General features: G+C 43.6%; 1 protein-coding gene across 1 annotated transcript in view; it reads right to left on the bottom strand.

The window, feature by feature from the left end:
- Nucleotides 1–16,859, bottom strand: part of LOC144508560 (tyrosine-protein kinase HCK-like) — a 93,980-nt gene extending 77,121 nt beyond the window's left edge. Inside the window, exon 1 of the mRNA XM_078236624.1 lies at nt 16,496–16,859. The gene's annotated coding sequence lies outside the window, so the exon portion shown is untranslated. The remainder of the gene's footprint in view (nt 1–16,495) is intronic.
- Between the last annotated feature and the right edge of the window lie 7,205 nt (nt 16,860–24,064).

Here is a 24,064-nt window from a genome sequence, read left to right as displayed (position 1 = left end):
CGTCACCCCAAAACCCAAGGTCATAAAAGTGGCTTGGAGGGGAACTTGCAGGTGGTGATGTTCTCATGCATCTGCTGCCTTTGTCCTTCTTGATGGCTGAAGTCACAGATTTGGAAGTGGCTGTCGAAGGACCCTTGTGAGTTACTGCAGTGCATCTTGTAGATGGTACACACTGTACATCGGTGGTGGAGGGATGGGGTGCCAAATGGATTGCTTTGACCTGGATGGTGTCAAGCTTCTTGGAGCTGAACTCAAGGACAGTACTGCATCCCACTCTTGAATTGTGTCTTGTAGATAAAGTAGAAATCCCTGCTCCAGTTTCTAATGTAAACTTTGTGGGATGTTCAGCACTTCAATACTTTGTCACTCATCCCCCAGAGGACGGTTAATTTCTGTTTTGCAGATCTTCCACTTATACCTGGTTCTGCTTTAAAACTCTCTTCCCCGTTTTACAGGTTGTTAGCATTTTTGGAGTGACAATTTTAAAAATTGTAGCAGGGGATACAGAAATACCTGCTTTTGAGATTATTAAAACAAGTAGATTAGTTTAAAAATGGGGACCAGTGTGCCTTATATACCAAAGGTATCACAATGTGCCTCACTTATGTATCATACAAAGATACATAAATTTAAACTATCGCTGTACTTTCTTGTGGGTTTGAGCCAACAAGCAATTTATCCCTTAGCATAATGGGAAATAAGTTTAATAAAGTGTATTAATGTAATTGGACCGTCCAGCTTGGATGATTGGTTGGGCAGGAGTATCAAATCTTCAGAAATGTATATCCGTTGTACCCATGTGATACAAGGTCAGAGAGAATCCTTTGACTCTCTCTCTCCCCCAATGTGTCAAATTGGTCAAATAAAGGACATCTTTAACAGCATACTGTCTTTGCAAGTCTCTTTATTAGCTGAAATGGCTGAATGCAAAACCTCCCAGAGGGAAGCCCCCCTTGCATCTATTTTTCCACAGTTGTGGCACTCTACACTTCCAGCTGGACATTCTTCTCATTTGTGTGGCTTGTGCCGGCCACACTGCAGACATTTTAAAATGGCAGTTGGTGCAATTTTCATTTTATAACCTACAAATTGAATGGCCTCACTCAATCTTCTCCACGGAACCCCTCCTTCCCCATGAACCAAACCCAGCCTTGTTTTCCAGGTTCCATTTATCTCACAATCTTTACTGCTTTCGCCAGCATTAAACCCTCCCTTGTCTGGAAGGCATCCGATAACACTTTGTCTAACATCCCTACAATGATCCTGTCGTAAGTCAACATGTTTTTTAAAAATTCCTTAAGCACATTTCATGCCAGCCAATAGAGATGCTTAATAAACAGATGTTTCATTTTCTTCTATTCAATTTAGCCCACTCAATTATTAAGTTCTGACAGACGCTGAGAGCTTGCATGACTTCTTCGTAAGCTGAAGACTCAACCTCCTACCTTCCTTTTAAATTATCAGCAATAGTTCCTACAGTATAAATTGGGTACTGGCCCAGTTGGTCTGGCCCTTTTTCTGTAATCCTAAAGCAGTTCTGTACCTGGGTCTGCTGTGGGCATTCTGCACTCTGAAATGGTTCTGTGGTTGGGTGGACGCCATGCTTCTGCTGAACATGGGAATTGTTATTGCATTTAATCCTGCTTCTTGCTGTTTTTGGCTTGTGCCCACTGTTGTCTGGTCTCTGGGTCTGTCATGATGTGGAGATGCCGGTGTTGGACTGGGGTAAACACAGTCAGAAGTCTCACAAACACCAGGTTAAAGTCCAACAGGTTTATTTGGTAGCAAATCCACTAGCTTTCGGAGCACTGCCCCTTCGTCAGGTGAGTGGGAGTTCTGTTCACAAACAGGGCATATAAAGACACCAACTCAATTTACAAAATAATGATTGGAATGCGAGTCTTTACAGGTAATCAAGTCTTAAAGGTACAGGCAACGCGAGTGGAGAGAGCGTTAAGCACAGGTTAAAGAGATGTGTATTGTCTCCAGACAGGACAGCTAGTGAGATTTTGCAAGTCCAGGCAAGTTAGATAGTGTGACATGAACCCAAGATCCTGGTTGAGGCCATCCTCATGTGTGCGGAACTTGGCTATCAGTCTCTGCTCAGTGACCCTGCGCTGTCTCGTGAAAGCCGCCTTGGAGAACGCTTACCCCAAGATCAGAGGCCGAATGCCCGTGACCGCTGAAGTGTTCCCCAACAGGAAGAGAACAGTCTTGCCTGGTGATTGTCAAGCGGCGTTCATTCATCTATTGTCGTAGCGTCTGCATGGTCTCCCCAATGTACCATGCCTCGGGACATCCTTTCCTGCAGCGTATCAGGTAGACAACATTGGCAGAGTTGCAAGAGTAGGTACCGTGTAGCTGGTGGATGGTGTTCTCACGTGAGATGATGGGTTCATGCCACACTATCTGTAACCCCCACGACTTGCCTGGACTTGCAAAATCTCACCAGCTGTCCTGTCTGGAGACAATACTCTTTAACCTGTGCTTAACCCTCTCTCCACTCACATTGTCTGTACCTTTAAGACTTGATTACCTGTAAAGACTCGCATTCCAATCATTATTTTGTAAATTGAGTTTGTGTCTTTATATGCCCTGTTTGTGAACAGAACTCCCACTCACCTGACGAAGGGGCAGCGCTCCGAAAGCTAGTGGAATTTGCTACCAAATCAACCTGTTGGACTTTAACCTGGTGTTGAGAGACTTCTTACTCTGGGTCTGTCATAGCTTGCCTCTTGCAATGTTCTGACATCTTGGATTTTTTCCTTATGTCCTGCCTTTAAGGTTATTATCTTTTTTTTTGACAGCCCTGTAGCTTCTTTCCGTCTTTCACTCACTGCCACCATGTTTTGTTGTGTGTTAGGCATTTACAGAGAGTTTGATGATTGCCTAGTTGCCCTGTCGATTCCATAGTCCTTTGAGCCAACACCTGCACCAAAAGGCAAGTGCTTCTACTCTCCTCCCCTACTACTAAGCTGACATCAGTATTACATTAGCATCACATCTGCATCTGCCCTTAGTCAACATCTCCCCCACCAAATCCTTATCTCCAAAATATTCCCATCTTCCCATAGCAGATTATACCTCTTGTAACTCAAAAAGGAATGTACTGTTGCATCAAGAATTTATTTTAATAGATTGACACAGGGTAACAATGTTTTCCATGCATTTAGGTTTTCAAAACATCCCGGCCTGGAGCATTCCCCATGTAATCAGCCCTCACAGGTTCCCCCCCCGCCCCCCCATTTACACTCTCAATTCTGGCATTTTAAAAAAAAACACATCCTGCAAAACTGACTTCATGCCTTACAGAATTACATAATTAGATTTAAATATTTCTTGGGAGGAAAATACAAAGATTCCCCTTCCCTCCACAGGTAAATACAGCCCCGTGAGCTGCAAATAGAATCACGGGTCTTGCCCGACCTCGTCATATTTCTCTGGACTCACCTTTGGGGAAGTTTCTATCTACTCGGGTTATCAATGTTACCCATAGTGTTAGGTTAACGAGGTTAAGGGATTCTGTTCCTTTTTGGTTCTGGTTGCTTTGAGGATACAATTAAGCTCACGTCAACACCTTACATAGCTACACGGTATTCTGACAATATGCGACTATAGTGTTGACCATGCTGCACTCTTCATTTGGTTTTTAAACAGCCACCCAGGCTTCATTGTTTTCACTGACATTTTGTCTCTTTCCTCGTGAAATGGTAGTTTTCCATCAGAAGAACTTCATACTCTTTTCCTATTGAAGTTGGCAAAATGTGATCCGAGGGGCAACTTTATGGCTAACATTGATTAGCTGGCGCTCAATAAATTTCTCATAGCTATTATAGGACCATAACCAGATTATAATACCAATACAACTGTTTCTCCTACAATTAAAGGCCTTCTGATTTCTTTGGCACATCCTTTTATAGCTCTTTGCTTTTCTCTTTGCCTACACAAGGACATTTCAAGCCACTTGAGTATCAATACTTGTGTGAAATTTGACAGGTATTTGGTAGGTATTCAATGGCAGGGAAGTGTGATGTGTTTTCAGTTTTTGTCATTTAAAAAAAATTATAGGATACAAATGTCAATGGCAAAGCCAATATTAGTTACCGTTCCACAAGTGTGTACGGTGGCACAGTGGTTGCCACTGCTGCTGGCATTGCTGCCTTACAACGCGAGGAACCTGGGCTCGATTCAAGCCTTGGGTGACTGTGTAGTTTGCACGTTCTCCCCGTGTCTGCATGGGCTTCTTCTGGGTCCTCCTGTTTCCTCCCACAGTCCAAAGATGCGCAGGTTAGGTGGACTAGCCATGCTACATTGGCCCTTAGTGTCCAAAGATGTGTAGGTTAGGGGGATTAGTGGGGTAAGTAAATACGTGGGGTTATGCTGGCTAAGATGCTCTGTCAGAGAGTCACTGCAGAATCAATAGGCTGCATGCTTCTTCCTGCACTGTAGGGATTCTAAGTAACCTCGAGGAGGTGGTGGTGAGCCACTTTCTTGAACCGCTGCAGTGTGTGTGGCGTAGGTACCCCACAGCACTGTTAGGGAGGAATATAGCTTTGATTTATGAAGGAATTCCTATATATCATGAGAATTAATCTAATCCTTTTCAATTTGAGCATGTTGCAATAGAGCAGAATCATAGGTTCAGATAAAATTCTTTCCTCTGGTTGCTTAGGACAAGTCCTTAACATTTTGATCAAACTGCTTAGCTTGTCTGCATCTTACTACGTTCCACATGTTCTCTGCCCAATATTTGGGGCCACGCAGATATCACCATTTTAACATTCGTTCATTTTGAATCACCAGTTCCCAACCTGCTCTCTAGCTTTGACTTTTCCAGCCAGCGAATACTGTTCCACGATTAGCATGCAGATCTCAGCTTGTAGCCTGTTCCCCATCTCATGCAGTCAGAATGCTCTTCAAACATTACCCACATATAAATGGACCAATGCTTAAAATCTTGAATCTAATTCGATTCTTCCTGATGGAGCTCATGACATCTGCTGAGATCGGGGTTTTTTCCTAGTGGAATTTCTTAGAGAAATCACCTCCAAGAGACTTACAGGCAAAACCTTTCAATTTTAAGATGTATCTGATCAATATTTATATGGCCCAGTTGAGATATAAATGATTATATTCAGTCAGTTTGGGGGAAAAGGTCATTCATGATCTTTACTCAATTACTATAATAATACTATTATAAGTGGTGAGCAGCAAAAGGGTAATATAGTTACTGGACTAGTTATCCAGAGAAATTTAAATTTCACCGCAGTTTGAGAATGTAAATTCTTTTTTAAAATCCAGAAATAAAAAGTTGCTTTAACAAAAAAAACACACATATAAAGCTGTGACATTGTTGCAGAAAAAAAACACTGGTTCATTTTTGTCCCAGAAATATGTAGTCATCCTTTGCTAGTTTAGTCTATGAGTGACTCAAGTCCCAGACCAACATGGTTAACTCTTGACTTGCGCTCTGAAGTGGCCTAACAAACCACTTTTATCAAATCACTATGAAAAATACCACATGGACAGCAGCAGTTCAAGGCAGCCCACTGACATGTTCAAAGGATGATTAAAGGTCTATGAGCAATTTACAATTCATTGGAAATACATGCTGGTGTTGCCAGTGGCACCCACATACCCAACAATGAAAAATACCCGATTCATTTTTATAATAGACAAATTCTGCACAAATTACACATTACAGACGCAAAATGGTTGTCCAATCTGTCACATACCGGTAACGTTGCAATGTTGTAGCTGCTCTAACCACCACCTTGTGCTGTGGTGAACCTGTGTTAGCTACCGACTGGTAATATTGACAATAGAAACAGCCATTTCACAATGTTACAGAGAAAGTCGCAGCACTATAATACTGTTTTCTAAAGATGTTATGTCAAATAAATATATACAAAAATTTATAGAATTTAATACTAAAGCAGGAACAATAAATTCCCTTCCCCAGCACCCCACCAGCCCATTTTGAATAGAACAAAGAACAGTACAGCACAGGAAACAGGCCCTTCGGCCCTCCAAGCCTGTGCCGCTCATTGGTCCAACTAAAAATAATTTAAACTTCTCACCCAAATGACAAACAAAAGTAAAACATAAAGCAGTGTTTCTGAGGGGCTCATGATCAATAAATTTATCATTGGCAATAGTGCACAGGAAACAACCATTTTTATAATAAAACCCATGTACGATTCTGAATTTCTTTCTCGACGTGCCGTTACCTACTTGCAGTTATTACTGCCATCTTAATTGGGGAACTCGACAGTAAACTTGATCAGTGTCTTTCCTGTCTCTTCCCCTTGCCACAGAGGCACAGTGATTAGCACTGCCGCCTCACAGCGCCAGAGTCCTGGATTCAATTCCCGGCTTGGGTCACTGTCTGTGTGGAGTTTGCTCATTCTCCCCGTGTCTGCGTGGGTTTCCTCCCACAGTCTGAAAGATGTGCTGGTTAGGTGCATTGACCCGAACAGGCGCTGGACTGTGACAACTAGGGGAATTTCACAGTAACTTCATTGCAGTGTTAATGTAAGCCTTGCGACTAATAAATAAACTTTTTTTTTCATATTTACCAATGGGAGTTGAATCTACTGAAAAGCTAACTCTTATTTGCCACAAAGGCGCCAAAAGGACGCAACTGAAAATATGCCCCTATACCCACAGCCACTTAGGAACATGTCTATACCAACTGAACTGGACACAACATCATTGATCCTGCACATAACAGATTGAAATTCACCTCAATTGTCATGCCCATTTTAGTTCATCATCTCACCTTTTACTAAGCCTAAATGCTTATATTAACCAAGTCCACTATCTTACTGACATTATTGCATTATTTCCTTCCTGTTCCCTTCCACGGCAGTGATGCTGTTTATTCCCCCTCCTGTAAAATGAACACTATCTCTGAATCTGTCTTGCAGAATGGTGACATATTTCACATTGCATCATAAAGAAACAATGTGCACTGTGTCAAACTCATTTAATGCAGTCTAAGGTCCACATAAAGCAATGGTCCGGATTTCCGCTGTGACGAAGAGCCTCTTTGTGGCAAAAATGGCGGGAGTGCCTGAAAATCAAGCCCCGCCCTCAAACACAGCACTTCCCATTTTCACAGGGGTGGGAATGGGGCATTTTGTTCATGAACAGTTCACCGAGGCAGCTGGCCATTTAAATCATCTGCTACCTCCACAAAGTGGATTGTTGCATCCCATGAATGTGAAACCTGATGCGTGCAGAGTAGACCTGTTCAGAGTAGATCTGAACCTTGTGTATTTGATAGCTGGGGTACCTCTTTGGATTTGGTCTTGGGACGCTTTTGGGGAAGGCGATGTGCCCTTTAGAATTGTTAGAAGTAGGCACGGAGGTGCGTAAAAATTGTATAAACAACTGCCAAACTCATTGAAATGGTCAACAGGCCTGTCAAAATTTACAAGACTGTTCTCTTCCTGTTGGGGAGCACTTCAGCAGTCACGGGCATTCGGCCTCTGATATTCGGGTAAGCGTTCTCCAAGGCGGCCTTCGCGACACACGACGGCACAGAGTCGCTGAGCAGAAACTGATAGCCAAGTTCCGCACATACGAGGACGGCCTCAACCGGGATATTGGGTTCATGTCACACTATCTGTAACCCCCACAGAGTTTCACTGGCTGTCTTGTCTGGAGACAATACACATCTTTTTAGCCTGTCTTGATGCTCTCTCCACTCACATTGTTTTGTTTCTTAAAGACTTGATTAGTTGTAAGTATTCGCATTCCAACCATTATTCATGTAAATTGAGTCTGTGTCTTTATATGCTCTGTTTGTGAACAGAATTCCCACTCACCTGAAGAAGGGGCTTAGAGCTCCGAAAGCTTGTGTGGCTTTTGCTACCAAATAAACCTGTTGGACTTTAACCTGGTGTTGTTAAACTTCTTACAAAATTTACTCGCCAGTCAAAGGGAGGTGGCAATCTATCAAGGCATTTAAAAGTCTTGCCTCTTAAATGTTTGAAAAAAAAAAATGTCTCTAGTGTTTTAAAACAAATCATTGCTTGCTATTTCACTGTTTGTTAACATAAGCTTGAGCAGTTCCATTACTGGGTTACTGACGCACGACTGCTTTCATAACCATCCATTATCACAGTAGGGTGCCTCCCATTTCATAGTTTGATTAACAGCTACAAGTGATTTAAGACTCTTTGAAGTGGGACTATGAATTCTGATGCTTCTTCCAACTTTGCATACCCGATTCACTGACACAAAGTACAAGTCAACACGTCCAACATTTTATCAAGGGCATGGATGCTCAACTGCCAGGACCAAAGGGGGGGGGGGGGGAGAGAGAGAGAGAACAGCCAATCGAGGATAATGGCCCGCCTCCCAGCAACCTTGGCAAAGCCACTGATAGAGATGGTGACTGCTGACACTGCAGGCAGAAAGAGGAACCATCATGCTGATGCACCCTTAAAGCTAAGTAAAGTATTTTTTTGCAGGGGATAACAGAAGACTCCAGCAATTGAGGGTTGCACTTGTACAGGAACAGGCTGTTCTCAGTTATATAACCCCATCTTTTTTGCATTTGAGATGAATTTCACACCCTCTATGCAGGCAGCTGTAAGTTCTGTTCCATCAGTGTCTGGGAGTAGTTGTTCCTCGTGACACTGATTGTGTATAACACTGTACCCAAGCCCAATTCTGTAAATGAAATCTACCTTCTATCAAATATCGCTGGATAATGCTAAGAAGCAGGAATCCTTGCTGCTATTTAGCAAAGAATTATGGAGACCAACTGCAACTCGAAGATAACTCTGGGCAGGCACTGGAAAAATATTTAAAATGACAAAAGGGCTAGCTTGTGTACAAGTCGAGTGCAATATTAGTCTCTTCCAGGAACTTGTCTGGATCCCTTTTAGACATTTGCAAATAATCGACATTCACTGAATGAGCCACCAATTTACTCCAGCAATGCATACACGACAGTGATTAATGAAATGTATTAAGCGTAAAACATCACAGGATTTTACTGCAGAACATATTTCACTCAGATGCCCAAATGGAGAAGGACTTCAGAGGCGGGCCCTGTACTGTCAGAAAAATTTGTTGTGGAGAATATTTGACTTTTAAGGGGCATCCGGACAAATACATGAATAGGATGGGAACAGAGGGATATGGTCCCTGGAAGGGTAGGGGGTTTTAGTTCAGACAGGCAGCATGGTTGATGCAGGCTTGGAGGGCCGAAGGGCCTGTTCCTGTGCTGTAATTTTCTTTGTTTGTTCCTCATATTAGAGAGGCAGAAAGCGAGAAGAGAAAGGTTAAACCTGTGCAGCAGGACAGGAGTAGAAACCGATAGAGGAAAGACTAAAAGACAAATTCAGAAATTGTGTCAGGGTGTTACAAAAAGGTGACCAACATCTGAAACGATCATCCTGGTAAAACAGTGGAGACTCCATTATGATTTGAGTGTGGCGATAAGGAGAAGTGCTGATACATTTCAGCCAGAAGAGTTAGATGGACCAATGGGCTGGCCTCATCACTATTTAATGTTCAAGTGTAAACCCAGCCACAGTTCACTACCCAAATGATAGGTGTGCAGGAGACCAGAATGAGCCCAAGATCTTCTCAATGAATCAACCGTCATCATTGACAGGTTTCAACTTATCCTCACTTCATTACCAGGTGCTGATTGGTGATGCCAGGATACATGGAGCAGTACCTAGGATGAGCTCGGGTTCGAAGGCTACAAAGTGGAAGGTTGGTCAGGAGGACATTGGAAATATTGAGACTGGGGATGACAAAGGCAAGGATGAGAGTTTCAGCAGCTGATGAGCTGAGAGTGATGTAATGATAGGGGTGGAAGCAGATGGTTTTAATAATGGGAGATATCCAAACCCTGCCACATCATGCCAGTAATTTCTAGGGTAGCTGACGCATGAAAACAGTTCTGAACTTTCAAAAGGACCATATTACAATGGCAGCTATGCTGCACAATTGAAGTATACCACAAAAACCAGCACTCTCGTGATCCTGTTGATTAAGAATGTTGAAGCTACGCTGACAGTAGGAACATTGCACCTCAGAACTGATTCGTGCTGATAGTAATGTGTTTCTAGCCCTAAAAGGGCATTCTTTTTGTGAAAAAGGAACTGAAGATGCATTTTAATGACCTCAGGCGATGCTCATGGAGCACATACGATCCACAGCAATGGTAGCCATTGATCAATTATTAGACTGTCTATAAACAGTCTTTTATGTCAACATTTAAAATCAATCCTTGCCAAGTTTTGTTTGAGAAATGTCAGTCTGTGTCAAGATGACCAAAGTTGACACAATAGTGGATAGACAGAAGCATATCCCTTGATCTCTCGAGTTTGTAAATGTGGCACAGTACTTAAAATACTTTGTGTTATATTAATGGGCTTTTATGTTATGTTCAATTTGACAGTTTCAGCAAAAGCTCCAAACTCAAATCATCTTGGCAATATTTGAATTTTCCCAAGGTGTGTCCTGTGTCACAATTCAGTGCAATATTGACTATTGCATTCTCTTTAAAGATCTTTAATCGGTGCCAATTTCCGAGGTCAGGTCAAATTTAACCGCGCTGTATGCAATACGTGCTCATCCCTTCATTTTACACATTGCACCAACAGGAACTGGAACATTTTACTTCCCACAAAATCAAGTGCTGCACGTCAAGGTCAGTTCTCTGATGGGTAACATATTAATGCTACTGTCACCATAATAGAACAGGGTATAAAACAGAATTGGAACAAAATCAGCAGAGACGCTGACAGCTCATTAAAATAAAACACATTTATATTTATCTAGTGCCTTCATGACCAGGCATTTTATTGTCTGTTCATAGAAACCTAGATAGAACAGTACAGCACAGAACAGGCCCTTCGGCCCACGATGTTGTGCCGAGCTTTATCTGAAACCAAGATCAAGCTATCCCACTCCCTATCATCCTGGTGTGCTCCATGTGCCTATCCAATAACCGCTTAAATGTTCCTAAAGTGTCTGACTCCACTATCACTGCAGGCAGTCCATTCCACACCCCAACCACTCTCTGCGTAAAGAACCTACCTCTGATATCCTTCCTGTATCTCCCACCACGAACCCTATAGTTATGCCCCCTTGTAATAGCTCCATCCACCCGAGGAAATATTCTTTGAACGTTCACTCTATCTATTCCCTTCATCATTTTATAAACCTCTATTAAGTCTCCCCTCAGCCTCCTCCGCTCCAGAGAGAACAGCCCTAGCTCCCGCAACCTTTCCTCATAAGACCTACTCTCCAAACCAGGCAGCATCCTGGTAGATCTCCTCTGCACTCTTTCCAGCGCTTCCACATCCTTCTTATAGTGAGGTGACCAGAACTGCACACAATATTCCAAATGTGGTCTCACCAAGGTCCTGTACAGTTGCAGCATAACCCCACGGCTCTTAAACTCCAACCTCCTGTTAATAAAAGCTAACACACTATAGGCCTTCTTCACAGCTCTATCCACTTGAATGGCAACCTTTAGAGATCTGTGGATATGAACCCCAAGATCTCTCTGTTCCTCCACAGTCTTCAGAACCCTACCTTTGACCCTGTAATCCACATTTAAATTAGTCCTACCAAAATGAATCACCTCACATTTATCAGGGTTAAACTCCATTTGCCAGAAGTACTTTCTTGTCATCACCATTGTAATGTAGGAAAACATGGCACATAATTTGCATACTGGAGGATCCCACAGACAACAATGACCAGATAGTCTGTTTTAGTGATCGGGGTTGAAGAAAGACTAATATTGGCCAGGACCTGAGAACTACCCAATTCTTCAAATAATGCTATGGGATTTATTTAGGTTTTTTTCAATCAACTGAAAGAGCAGAAAGGTGTTTCGTTTTAACATCTCATTTGAAATATAGTACTCAAAGGGCAGCATTCACTCAATATTGCACTGAATTGTGACATAGGACACACCTTGGGAAAATTCAAATATTGCCAAGATGATTTGAGTTTGGAGCTTTTGCTGAAATTGTCAAATTGAATGTAACATAAAAGCCCATTAATTTAACACAAAGTATTTTAAGTACTGTGCCACATTTACAAACACAAGAGAGAGATCAAAGGATGTGCTCGTGTCTATCCACTATTTTGCCAACTTTGGTCATCTTGACACAGACTGACCTAATTTCTCAAAAAATACTTGGCAAGGATTGATTTTAAATGTTGAGATAAAAGACAGTCTAATAATTGATCAATGGCTCCCATTGCTGGGAATCGTATGTGCTACATGAGCATCGCCTGAGGTCATTAAAATGTATCTGCTTCAGTTCCTTATTCACAAAAAAGATTGCTACACAAGAATAACATCCGTACAAATTGCCAATTCAGCGCAAGAGAAAGGTTCAAGAAAACACCACTTTTAGAATGTATTTATCCCCAGAACATCCTTCCTCTCGGTTCTGTGGATTGCGATGAATGCTGACATACAAAAGTAGAGTGCCAAAATAAGGCTTGGGCCTGTAACTGCCACATGAATTTTCCAAAGAAAAATGAGAAACTAGAAGTTTCTACTGTGCGGCCCATCCAATTTGAACATTCAACTGGAGGGTACCAAGAGCCATCAGCGATTAACACTTTTGTAGTTCTCACGCACACAATGGATTAATTTACATGGAACCAGGCAGCAAGAGGATTGCCAAGCAGCAGGGAGAAAAGTTAGGAGCAGACAAAGGTGCATTCAAAAAGAGTGGTATGTGGCAGCTTTTGAAGCTAGTGCGGAAGTTAACAGGACAGAGTGTTTTCGAGGACAAGAGCAAAGCAGCTGCTAAAAGAGGGAGGATAGTTGTTGAAAGAATGGAGGCAGGAAAGGCCATGAATGGATCGGATTGCAAAAGGAGTCTCAAAAGGTTGTTGCTCTGGGAGATGGGAAACCAATGGAGATTGGCAACAAAAGCCGCATCAGAGATGTAAACCAGAGCATCACTTATATTAATGTGAAAACTGGCCATGCTTTCATCTGACGTTGCTAAAGGGTAGTGCAAAGATGAAAAGGAAGGTGCAAGGGATGGAATCCTATAGGTATGTTAGGGATGTCAATACAATCACTTGGGAATTTATCATTGGAAATGATGTAATGTCTACAATGTGAAATGTAGGAGTGGGACATGGTGAAAGAAAAAGGCAGAAATATGGACCATGAAGGAGATGCATTCAAGAACAATAGCTGGTTGGAAGCATTACAAGCAGCAAAGAGATGAAGAGGGAAGGAGAGAGAATGAACTACAGTTACGTAGGATACGACTGGTGACTTTGACAAGTGCAGATTCAGGGTTTTATATCAGGCACGTGGGAATAATTTTAAGCCAATTTGCCCATTGGGAAACTAACAGAATCAGACTGGATGCTGGCTTTACACTCTGTCCAATTATCATTGAAGCGAAGAGAAAGGAAAATCAGATGGGTATAGAACAGGTACTGGATTCCATCCAGCCAGTTCCAAACTGGGTGGATTAGGTAAAAAGTGTGGTAGATCGCCGTATTCAAAACTGGACCCCATAAGCCAAGGGATGCTCTGAGTTTATCAAAATGTATTTTTGATTAGTAACAAGTCACAGTACTTCTTCATTACATACAAAATGGCTGCAAGTGACACGCAACATGAAAATTGGGCAACTTGACCCATGAATTGTGCATTGTTACAATGTGGTTGATGATTTGCATTGTTCAGTTGTTAGCTTCAGTAAAACAGGATCACACCCTTAATGCACACCCCACTCCCCATGCCAGTTTCATGAAGTTTATTAATTGTGTATTTTCACATTATTTCCCATTAAACTTCAGTTAAATATAATAATTAATGGTACCCTTTTAATCATGTGATCATTAATGTCTTCCAATCAAGTTCTCTGGCCTGGGAAGTGGACAAAGGCGTGGTGTCTCATTTCTTTAGGTAGAAGATTTTAAAAGGGTTAAATTAATTTTTTAAAGTTTTTTTATCTGGTAACTTTTTTTTTAAATCTCCCTTTTGAACCAATCTCTATCACCTTCTCTTTGGGTTGAATTTAATGGAGGTAATGGGGAGAGCTCACAGGAGACCTGTGTTGCTTCCTTCAAAAGAAAGCCCGCTACATTAAATACCCTGAATAGTGATGAATTTTCCCTGGGATCAAAGACCCTGGGGGTGGAAGTCTTTTCCACTGAACCAGCCTTTATGCAGTGCCCTGGGGAGGTAGTGGCTGCTGCCGGTACAACACTCACCCGAAGCCTAGGATTGTCACTGGATCCCAAGCCACAGGTGAATAATGACAGGAGGTGGTGCCACGAGGGAGAGAGGGGCAGCAACATGGCTGTCAACAGGGTTCCCTTCTGCCCGATGAGTGCCCCTGCTGGGAGCCTCCAGGCAATCCTAAATGAGTTTGTTTCTCATGCTCCCGCGTTGTGAACAGCCTGCTGGATGAAGACCAACAGCACCAGGATGAGGCCCTCAAGTAGACATTGATTTACAGCTATACACCTCAATTATCCCCAAGGCAGGACGGGAGTCCATGTGCCTTCACACCATGGACTCACCTGGGATGGAGGCATGAAGGTGGCAGAGTGCCAACCTTCCAATCATTTGCCCAAATGCCCCCTGCCAAAATCATGAGCAGGGCTATTAAATTCCACCCTTTATGTCTCTTTCTATTTCAGATTCAACATTGCATTTATCCACCCAAACACCTCCTCAGTTCTTACGCTGTTCATTTCTCAAGCCTCAAAAACCTCTCCATTGGACCAATCATTCACCAAGGTCCCAGATACCCTGTCGTTTATTCCAGCCACCTATGGGGCAAAAACAATTTAACTGGTGTGCAGGAAAAGTCTAAGTTAACAGTCACCAGGAGATGTCCCACTCCAACAAATTAGTAAAGCACACTTTCTACAAATGACAGCTCTCTTTTCGTTTGAACAGCGTACACTCTCTCCTGAAAGTGAAAAGAATTTTAACACTTATGGTCATCCCTCAGAACACATGCCAGAGTTCTTGCTCCCCCTCCCTCCCCAGGTGGAGTTGAAAAATAGAAGTTCTGGTTCCTAGTCAGAATCTAGGAACTGCACTATTCTAATGAAAACGGGTGCCCACGCCCCAATTTGATCAACTAAAGCCTGAGAGGTTGGTAACTGGTGATCCAATTTATTAGTGTCATAAGTATCATAGAATCCTTACAGTGCAGAAAGAGGCCATTCAGCCCATCGAGTCTGCACCTACCACAATCCCACCCAGGCCCTATTCCTGTGACCCCACACATTTACCCTGCTAATCCCGCTGGCACTAAGGGACAATTTAGCATGGCCAATCAACCGAACCCGCACATCTTTTGAGTGTGGGAGGAAACTGGAGCGCCCAGAGGAAACCCACAGAGACATGGGGAGAACATGCAAACTCCACACAGTCACCCGAGGCCGGAATTGAAACTGGGTCCCTGGCGCTGTGAGGTAGCAGTGCCAACCACTGTGCCACCCCATGTCATGCACATTAACATTGTAATGAAGTTACTGTGAAAATCCCCTATTTTGGTTCCCAATTATAAAGACCATTTCATGAAGCTTTGCAAAAGTTGGAATTAAATCCAGACACTCTTCCACCCTTCCCTTCAACCAGCTCTTAGGAAGATTCTTGGAATTGTTCGTCCAACGTAGGGAGTTTATTTTTAAAAGCCTCAGGCACAAAGCACCAATATTTTCACAAGTATTAATACGGTAAAAGTTGGACGAGCTGTTTATTTATTATATCGCACTGTGCTCCCTACTTCCTGGTGTTTGCCAATTTAAAGCTAAACTCTGTTGGGAAATCGTGTGGTCAACTGTATGGTAGTAAGAGAGAGGAAAGGTTAACGACAAATGTCAGACAGGCCATCAGTCCCCTAAAGAACAAAGGGCATCTCCATCAGAAAGACGGGCGGTCGACTACCATTCCTGCAAGAGAGACAAATATAGGTCGAGAGTTCTGCTAACTGGTGTCCTTGATCCAGAGAGTGCAGGAGATGTCCAGAAATGTCTTAACACATTCGCAGCTCCCCATAACCAAGCCGGACACGCAATTACTGAAAGTCCAAATGTTATGTTCTAAGTTCACCTTCCTAATTGAAAAAAAAATCAGGGAACGACTCCACACGGTTTGTGACACTGAGCGTCCCAATTCGGTAGGATTACGCCCTTCAGAACCCTCCACTCTCTCAATCCTCGTCGCTTTCTTTATCACAGTGCACGGTGGACACAAGTTCAAAAAATATTGATTTAACAAAATTTTAAAAATCAAAGGAGTGGTCGGATACCATCCGGCAAAAAAGAGAACATAACCCTGGGTGCGGAAGTAACCCAGAGAATGAAGCATCTGATCTCTGCAGGCAGCTAGCTATCAGCATATACACACACACAGAACAACTTTGTATGACCACAATTCAATCTGGTTCCAAATAATCTTAAACAGCAATTTCAGGTAGGAATCTGAATCAAAAAACCAAACACATACCTTAATTTTCTCTCCTGGGAATCACTTTGTAAACCCTAAAGTAAAACACTCCAAAAAAAAAGGGGGGTTAAAAAAAGTATTCTTGTTGCCCTGGTTCAGACCGCAGTGTAAAGTCCCATAGTTAACCCACAGGTATTCGGGCTGGAGACCTCCTCGGAGTTACCCGCTCGCTTATTACACACCGTGACCCATTTCCTAGCGTGTGGAATGAGCTGCTAAAGGGGTTTCAACCGGCTGGAAAGTGACCACTCCCCCGGAGTTGTTAATTGGTGCTCGGGGAAAGCAGTGAGCATTCAGAAGGCGGTATTTCGGACGCAGTGAACCGCGGGGAAGCTGCCTTTCAAACCTTGCCTGCCACTGCTCTGATTAGAAACAGACTTGGTTTTACTCACTCTTGTCAGGAGGTGTTTTTTTGTGTGGATTAACTCTTCAGTCGCTTTGAGCTCCGTGGAGGTGTTCTTGGCTTAATGTGTGTTTCATTTTCTCTCCATTTTAGGTGGGTCACCGCTTGATCGCCGTCAAGACTCCACTTGTGACAGTGACACTAATAGGTCTCAACCCCACCTACCTAAATGAGAACAATCCCACTATTTACACCATACATTGCAGGGATACGCTTCAACATTATACCATGTCTCTCCTACAGTGCAGATTAGGCATTAGACAATTCATTGACAACCACATGTTCCTGTTCAGTGACCATCTGGCCACCCAAGGCTCCAAACACCAACAAACCAACGCCCAGATAGCTCAGTGGATAAGGCATCAGAGTTTCAGTTTAAGACCTGGTTTGTTCAGTGTGTTTCATCCTCGAGTGGTGAGGATTCAACATTTTCACAGCTTACGTTTGGCTTTGATTGCTGACGAGATAATAACTACCCTATTTAAACCAGACTGGTGTTTACATAGAAAATAGGAACAGGAGTAGGCCATTCGTTCCTTCTAAGTAGTTAGCACTACTGTCTCACAGTGCCAGGGTCTGGGTTCGATTCCTGGCTTGGGTCACTGTGGAGCCTGCAGGTTCTCTGTGTCTGCGTGCGTTTCCTCCGGGTGCTCTGGTTTCCTCCCATAGTCTGAAAGACGTGCTGGTTAGGTGCATTGGCCGTGCTAAATTGTCCCTCAGTGTACCAGAACAGGCACTGGAGTGTGGCAACTAGGGGATTTACACAATAACTTCCTTGCAATGTTAATGTAAGCCTACTTGTGACACTAATAAATAAACTTAAACCTGTCTCATCATTCATTGTGATCATGGCTGATCATCCAACTCTATAGCCAGATCCTGCCTTCCCCCATATCCTTTGATCCCTTTAGTCTCAAGAGCCATATCTAACTGCTTGAAAAGATGCAACGTTATGGCCTCAACTGTTTTCTGTGGTAGTGAATTCCACAGGTTCACCATGCTTTCTTTTTGGCCAAATCAAATAAATTAAATCAAACAAACTCAGAGACAAAGCAAGAAGGGCAGCCCCCAAAAAGGGGGCTACCTGAAACATAAGAACATAAGAACATAAGAAATAGGAGTAGGCCATCTAGCCCCTCGAGCCTGCCCCGCCATTCAATAAGATCATGGCTGATCTGACGTGGATCAGTACCACTTACCCGCCTGATCCCCATAACCCTTAATTCCCTTACCGATCAGGAATCCATCCATCCGCGCTTTAAACATATTCAGCGAGGTAGCCTCCACCACCTCAGTGGGCAGAGAATTCCAGAGATTCACCACCCTCTGGGAGAAGAAGTTCCTCCTCAACTCTGTCTTAAACCGACCCCCCTTTATTTTGAGGCTGTGTCCTCTAGTTTTAACTTCCTTACTAAGTGGAAAGAATCTCTCCGCCTCCACCAAAACAAAAGACAAAGTGCAAAGGAAACTTAAAACATCAAACCAAAATGTGATTAAAGGCGTCAACAATACACCCCAGCCCCTGTGCAGCTCAACAGACACGGAAGGCCTCAACGGCGCCCGTGGACTCCGCATGCTCCCTCTCCAGGGACACCCGGCCATGAATGTAACTACGATAGAGGGGCAGACAGTCAGGTTGGAAGACCCCCTCGGTTGCCCACTGTCCGGACCTGTTTATGGCAAGCTTGGCCAGGATCAAAGGCTCACCATGCTGGGTGAAGAAATTTCTCAGTCCTAAAAGGTTTATCCTGTATCCTTAGATCTCAGCAGTTTTAATTGCCAGGACCAGGAAGTTCAGCCAGTTACTTGCCCTGCATGGGAGGGGTGTGGAAGTAGTGGTTGTTCAAAAAGTGTGAAGGGTTTTGCTAGGAAAATACAGAGAAACTGTTTTCTCTGGTGAAAGGGTTATATGATGTGGAGATGCTGTGCTTAATTTGTGCTTAACCCTCTCTCCACTCACATTTTCTGTACCTTTAAGACTTGATTACCTGTAAAGCTCGCATTCCAACCATTATTTTGTAAATTGAGTTTGTGTCTTTATATGCCCTGTTTGTGAACTGAAATCCCACTCACCTGATGAAGGAGCAGCGCTCCGAAAGCTAGTGGCTTGTGCTACCAAATAAACCTGTTGGACTTTAACCTGATGTTGTGAGACTTCTTACTGTGAAAGGGTTATAGCCAGAGGATACAGATTTAAAATAATTAGCAGAAGAACCAGAAAAACGTGTGTTAGCCCAGAGTTGAACTTGTGGGGTTTGGGTGGGGGTTAGGCAAAGGAGTGGCCATAATTCGACAGCTTTTTCCAGAGGTACAAAAGGCATGATGGGGCGGTTAATGGCTGGTGTTGTAGGATTCTGTCAGATTGGTTTTGGTGGCAGCACCAACACTGTATCTCCTGTTAACACAACATGACCATGCACATTGTAGTGTTAATGTAAGCCTACTTGTGATACTAATAAATAAACTTTAAAGATGCGGGCCACCAATACCTGTGTGTATGTGCACTTGTCTGTGTACTTATCTGTTGTGTACTTGTCTGTGTATGTGTACATGTCTGTTAGTGTGCAATATCCACTGATGTCATTCGGCAGAGGCACAAATCCGTCCTCATGAATGTTACAGCTTCTATTTGACAGTGTTAAAATATGTAATAATGAACCTTATTTCATTGCCATGTATCCCCGAAATGATTTGTACCACAAATACACAACACACTCAGAGGGACCATCCCTCTGCAATTTCCAGCAATTCCACGCCTCCTGAGCCATACGGCAGACAGGTACTCGGGGCGTGGCCATCTCCCTGTCTCTGGCTCTCCTGTTTTCTCTCTCTTCCCCCAGTCATTTCTTTCGAAATTTCATCTTTTAATAAATTTCTAAAATGACGATTATGGGGTGTGCCTCTTTAATTGGGGGTGAGGCTGGACAGATGAAGTGGGTCCCCTCTACCACTTGCTCTTTCCAGCCCTTTCTGTGAGGTTTGGGATGAGCTGAGGATGGAGGGGATTGTGAAATGTGTTAACTTGATGCTGCTGGTGAGGTAACCTTTACAATTCCAGGGCCAGTGATGACTCAGCTGAACATTGTCCCCTGTAAAGATGCACATGGGGCATTGACAGCAAAAATAGCCCAGCACAAAACACAAAGCAGGATTCAGCGGCATCCATTCAAAGCCAATGGCAAGTTAATCAGGCATAGTGTTTATGGGCTGCTGATTGCTATTTTTTCTTCTTCATTCTTTCATGGCACTTGGACATATGGCATGCATATCTGTTTGAATTTTTTAAATAATACCTCCCGACCTCTTTCTCATCCTCCCCTTGGAAGACAAAGGATTCAAATTTATCGACTGTCTTGGTGCCCGTTAAGATTAACAGTGTGTACGCTTGTACTTTTTTTGATTTATCAGAGAGGTTGGTACCACAGTAGATGCGCCATTCTTTTTCAAACTTGGCCCAGTTGTCCGCGACGTTTACAACAAACACGAGCGGGTCATAGAATCATACAGTGCAGAAGAGGCCCTTCGGCCCATCAAGTCTGCACTGACACATTAGAAACACCTGAACTCACACCTAATTTCATCTGCCAGCACTTGGCCCATAGCCCTGAATGCCATGATGTGCCCAAGTGCTCAACCAGATACTTTTTAAAGGATGTGAGGCAACCAGCCTCCGCCACCCCTCCAGGCAGTGCATTCCAGACTGTCATCACCCTCTGGGTAAAGAAGCTTTGCCCCACATCCCCCCTAAACCTGCCCTTCACCTTGAACCTATGACCCCTTGTTACTGACCCTTCAACTAAGGGGAATAGTTGCTCCTTATCCACACTGTCCATGTCTCTCATAATCTTGTACACCTCGATCAGGTCACCCCTCAGTCTTCTCTGCTCCAACAAAAACAACCCAAGCCTATCCAACCTCTTTTCATAACTTAAATGTTCCATCCCAGGCAGCATTCTGGCAAATCTCCTCTGCACCCCCTCCAGTGCAATCACACCCTTCCAATAATGTGGCGACCAGTACTACAAACAGTATTCTAGTTGTGGCCTCACCAAGGTTCTATACAACTCCAATATGACTTCCCTGCTTTTGTAATCTATGCCTTGATTGATAAAGGCAAGTGTCCCATAAGCCTTTTTCATCACCCTACTAACATGCCCTTCCGCTTTCAGAGGTCTGTGGACAACACACCAAGGTCCCTTATTCCACAGAACTTCCTAGTGTCCTACCACTCATTGAGTACTTCCTTGTCAAATTATTCCTTCAAAAGTGTAGTACTTTGCTGGGTTAAATTCCATCTATCACTTATCTGCCCATTTGATCATTCCGTCGATATCATTTGTAGCCCAAGACACTCCGCCTCACTGTTAAGCACCCATCCAATCTTTGTGTCATCCACAAACTTACTCATCCTACCCCCCAGATAGTCATCAATGTCATTTACATAAATGACGAATAATAGGGGAACCAACACAGATCCCTGTGGTACACCACTGGACACTGGCTTCCAGTCACTAAAGCAGCCTTCTGTCATCACCCTCTGTCTCCTACAACTGAGCCAATTTTGAATCCTCTTTATCAAATTACCCTGTATCTCATGTGAATTTTACTGTCTTTACGAATCTCCCATGTGGGACCTTGTCAAAGGTTTGCTGAAATCTATATAAACTACATCGACTGCACTACCCCTGTGGCCGGAGAGGAATTGAAAATTTGGGTCAGAGCCCCTGCAATCTCCTCCCACAGCAGCCAAGTTCACAATTCATCTTGTCCTGGAGATTTAACCACTTTTAAGGCTGCCAACACCTCCAATACCTTGTCCTTCCCTATGTCAATTTGTCAAGAACCTCACAGTTACTCTGCCTGAATTCCATGCCATCGTCCTAATCCTCTTGGGTGAAGACAGATGTGAAGTATTCATTCAACACCAATATCCTCTGGCTCCACTCACAGATTGCTCCCTTGGTCTTTAATGGGCCCTACTCTTTCCCTGGTTATCCTCTTCCCATTGGTATACTTAGAAAATATCTTGGGATTTTCCCTACTTTTACCAGCCAGAGCTTTCCCATATTCCCTCTTTATTTTCCTAATTGCTTTCTTAAGCTCCACCCTGCACTTTCTATACCTCACTAATGTCTCCAATGATTTGCTCCCCTTGTACTTTTTAAAAGCCTTTCTTTTTCTTCTCATTGTATCCTGAATATCTCTGGTCATCCAAGGTTCTCTGGGCTTGTTATTCCTACCTCTCACCCTAGAGGGAACATGTTGGGCTTGCACCCTCCCCATTTCCTTTTTGAATGCTGCCCACTGCTCTTCCGTAGATTTTCCCATTAGTAGCTGTTCCCAGTCTACCTTGGCCAGATCCTGTCTTATTTTACTAAAATCCGCTCTCCCCCAATCCAAAACTTTTTTTTGCAGCTTGTCTGTTTCCTTGCCCATAACAAGCTTAAATTGTACCATGTTGTGATCGCTATCACTAAAGTGCTCCCCCACCACCACCTCAACCACCTGTCCGGCTTCATTCCCCAGAATCAGGTCCAGCGCAGCTCCCTCCCTTGTTGGACCCTCCACATATTGATTTAAAAAGTTCTCCTGTACACATTTCAAGGGTCAATGCAGCAAAGTCCCTGTGCCATCTCAGCCAGCTCCGGACACCATGTAGGAGTTGTTGGGTTGTATAGACCGATGACAAGGGACTAACAAGCAGAAGGGTTCATTCAACAATCTTAACATGCTGTATGTCTGCCTGTGCTAGAAGAGAACTCCTGTGCTACCGATACACGTCCTGTGTTCATGTCATCATGATGTATACATGACCACCCAAGGTGGGCGGCACGGTGGCACAATGGTCAGTACTGCTGCCTCACAGCGCCAGAGACCCATGTTCGATTCCCGGCTTGGGTCACTGTCTGTGTGGAGTCTGGATGTTCTCCCCATGTCTGTGTGGGTTTCCTCTGGGTGCTCTGGTTTCCTCCCACAGTCTGAAAGACATGCAGGTTAGGTGCATTGGCTATGCTAAATTCTCCCTCAATGTACCCAAACAGGCGACTGGGGATTTTCATAGTAACTTCATTGAAGCATTACTGTAAGCCTACTTGTAACACTAATAAATGAAGAAACCACTTTGAATCATCTTTATCAATTGTACAGCTCAGTAACCCAGGTAACCACTACCAGTTGTTTCAAATTTGGATCTACCATAAATACCTTCTAGGTTCAGTGACATCAGTTGCTGGTGCTCTAATAGGCAGTCTGAACATCTTGTATTCACAATATTTGACTCATAGTGCCCTATATCTACTTGTAGGGGTATAGTAATAATCCTCTAATTCTTTTTGTATTTGTATCTCTCTCATGTGCAGTTCAATCTCACCAAAGGTGGACCAAATAAACTATTCATAAGATTTAACTTGGAATGATTCATTCAGCTGCTTTATTTCAGTGAGTGCAATTTCTCTTTGCATAAAAGTAATTACATTTTCCAACAGCACTGGTTCATCATTCTCAATTTTAACATGTTTAACTCACCGTGCATTTAAGTCTCTTGCTGTATTTTTCTGGGCCTCGAGGCTTTTCAATTTTCTGTGTGAAAACCTACCTTTCCCCATCTCTTTCTTATAGGGGTGGCACGGTGGCACAGTAATTAGCACTGCTGCCTCACAGCGCCAGGAACCTGGGTTCAATTCCTGGCTTGGGTCATTGTCTGTGTGGAGTTTGCACGTTCTCCCCGTGTCTGCGTGGGTTTCCGCCGGTTGCTCCGGTTTCCTCCCACAGTCCAAAGATGTGCAGATTAGGTGCATTTGCCATGTTAAATTCTCCCTCAGTGTACCTGAACAGATGCTGGAGTGTGGCGACTCGGGGATTTTCACAGTAACTTCATTACCGTGGGCGGCACGGTAGCACAGTGGTTAGCACTGCTGCTTCACAGCTCCAGGGTCCCGGGTTCGATTCCCGGCTCGGGTCACTGTCTGTGTGGAGTTTGCACATTCTCCTCGTGTCTGCGTGGGTTTCCTCCGGGTGCTCCGGTTTCCTCCCACAGTCCAAAGATGTGCGGGTTAGGTTGATTGGCCAGGTTAAAAATTGTCCCTTAGAGTCCTGGGATGCGTAGGTTAGAGGGATTAGCGGGTAAAAATATGTGGGGGTAGGGCCTGGGTGGGATTGTGGTCGGT

The sequence above is a fragment of the Mustelus asterias genome, chromosome 20 (genome assembly GCF_964213995.1).
Source record: "Mustelus asterias chromosome 20, sMusAst1.hap1.1, whole genome shotgun sequence".
In the NCBI taxonomy this organism is placed as follows: Eukaryota; Metazoa; Chordata; class Chondrichthyes; order Carcharhiniformes; family Triakidae; genus Mustelus; species Mustelus asterias.
The sequence above is the reverse complement of the archived record's forward strand: the minus strand, read 5'-3'. Positions and strand labels throughout refer to the sequence as shown.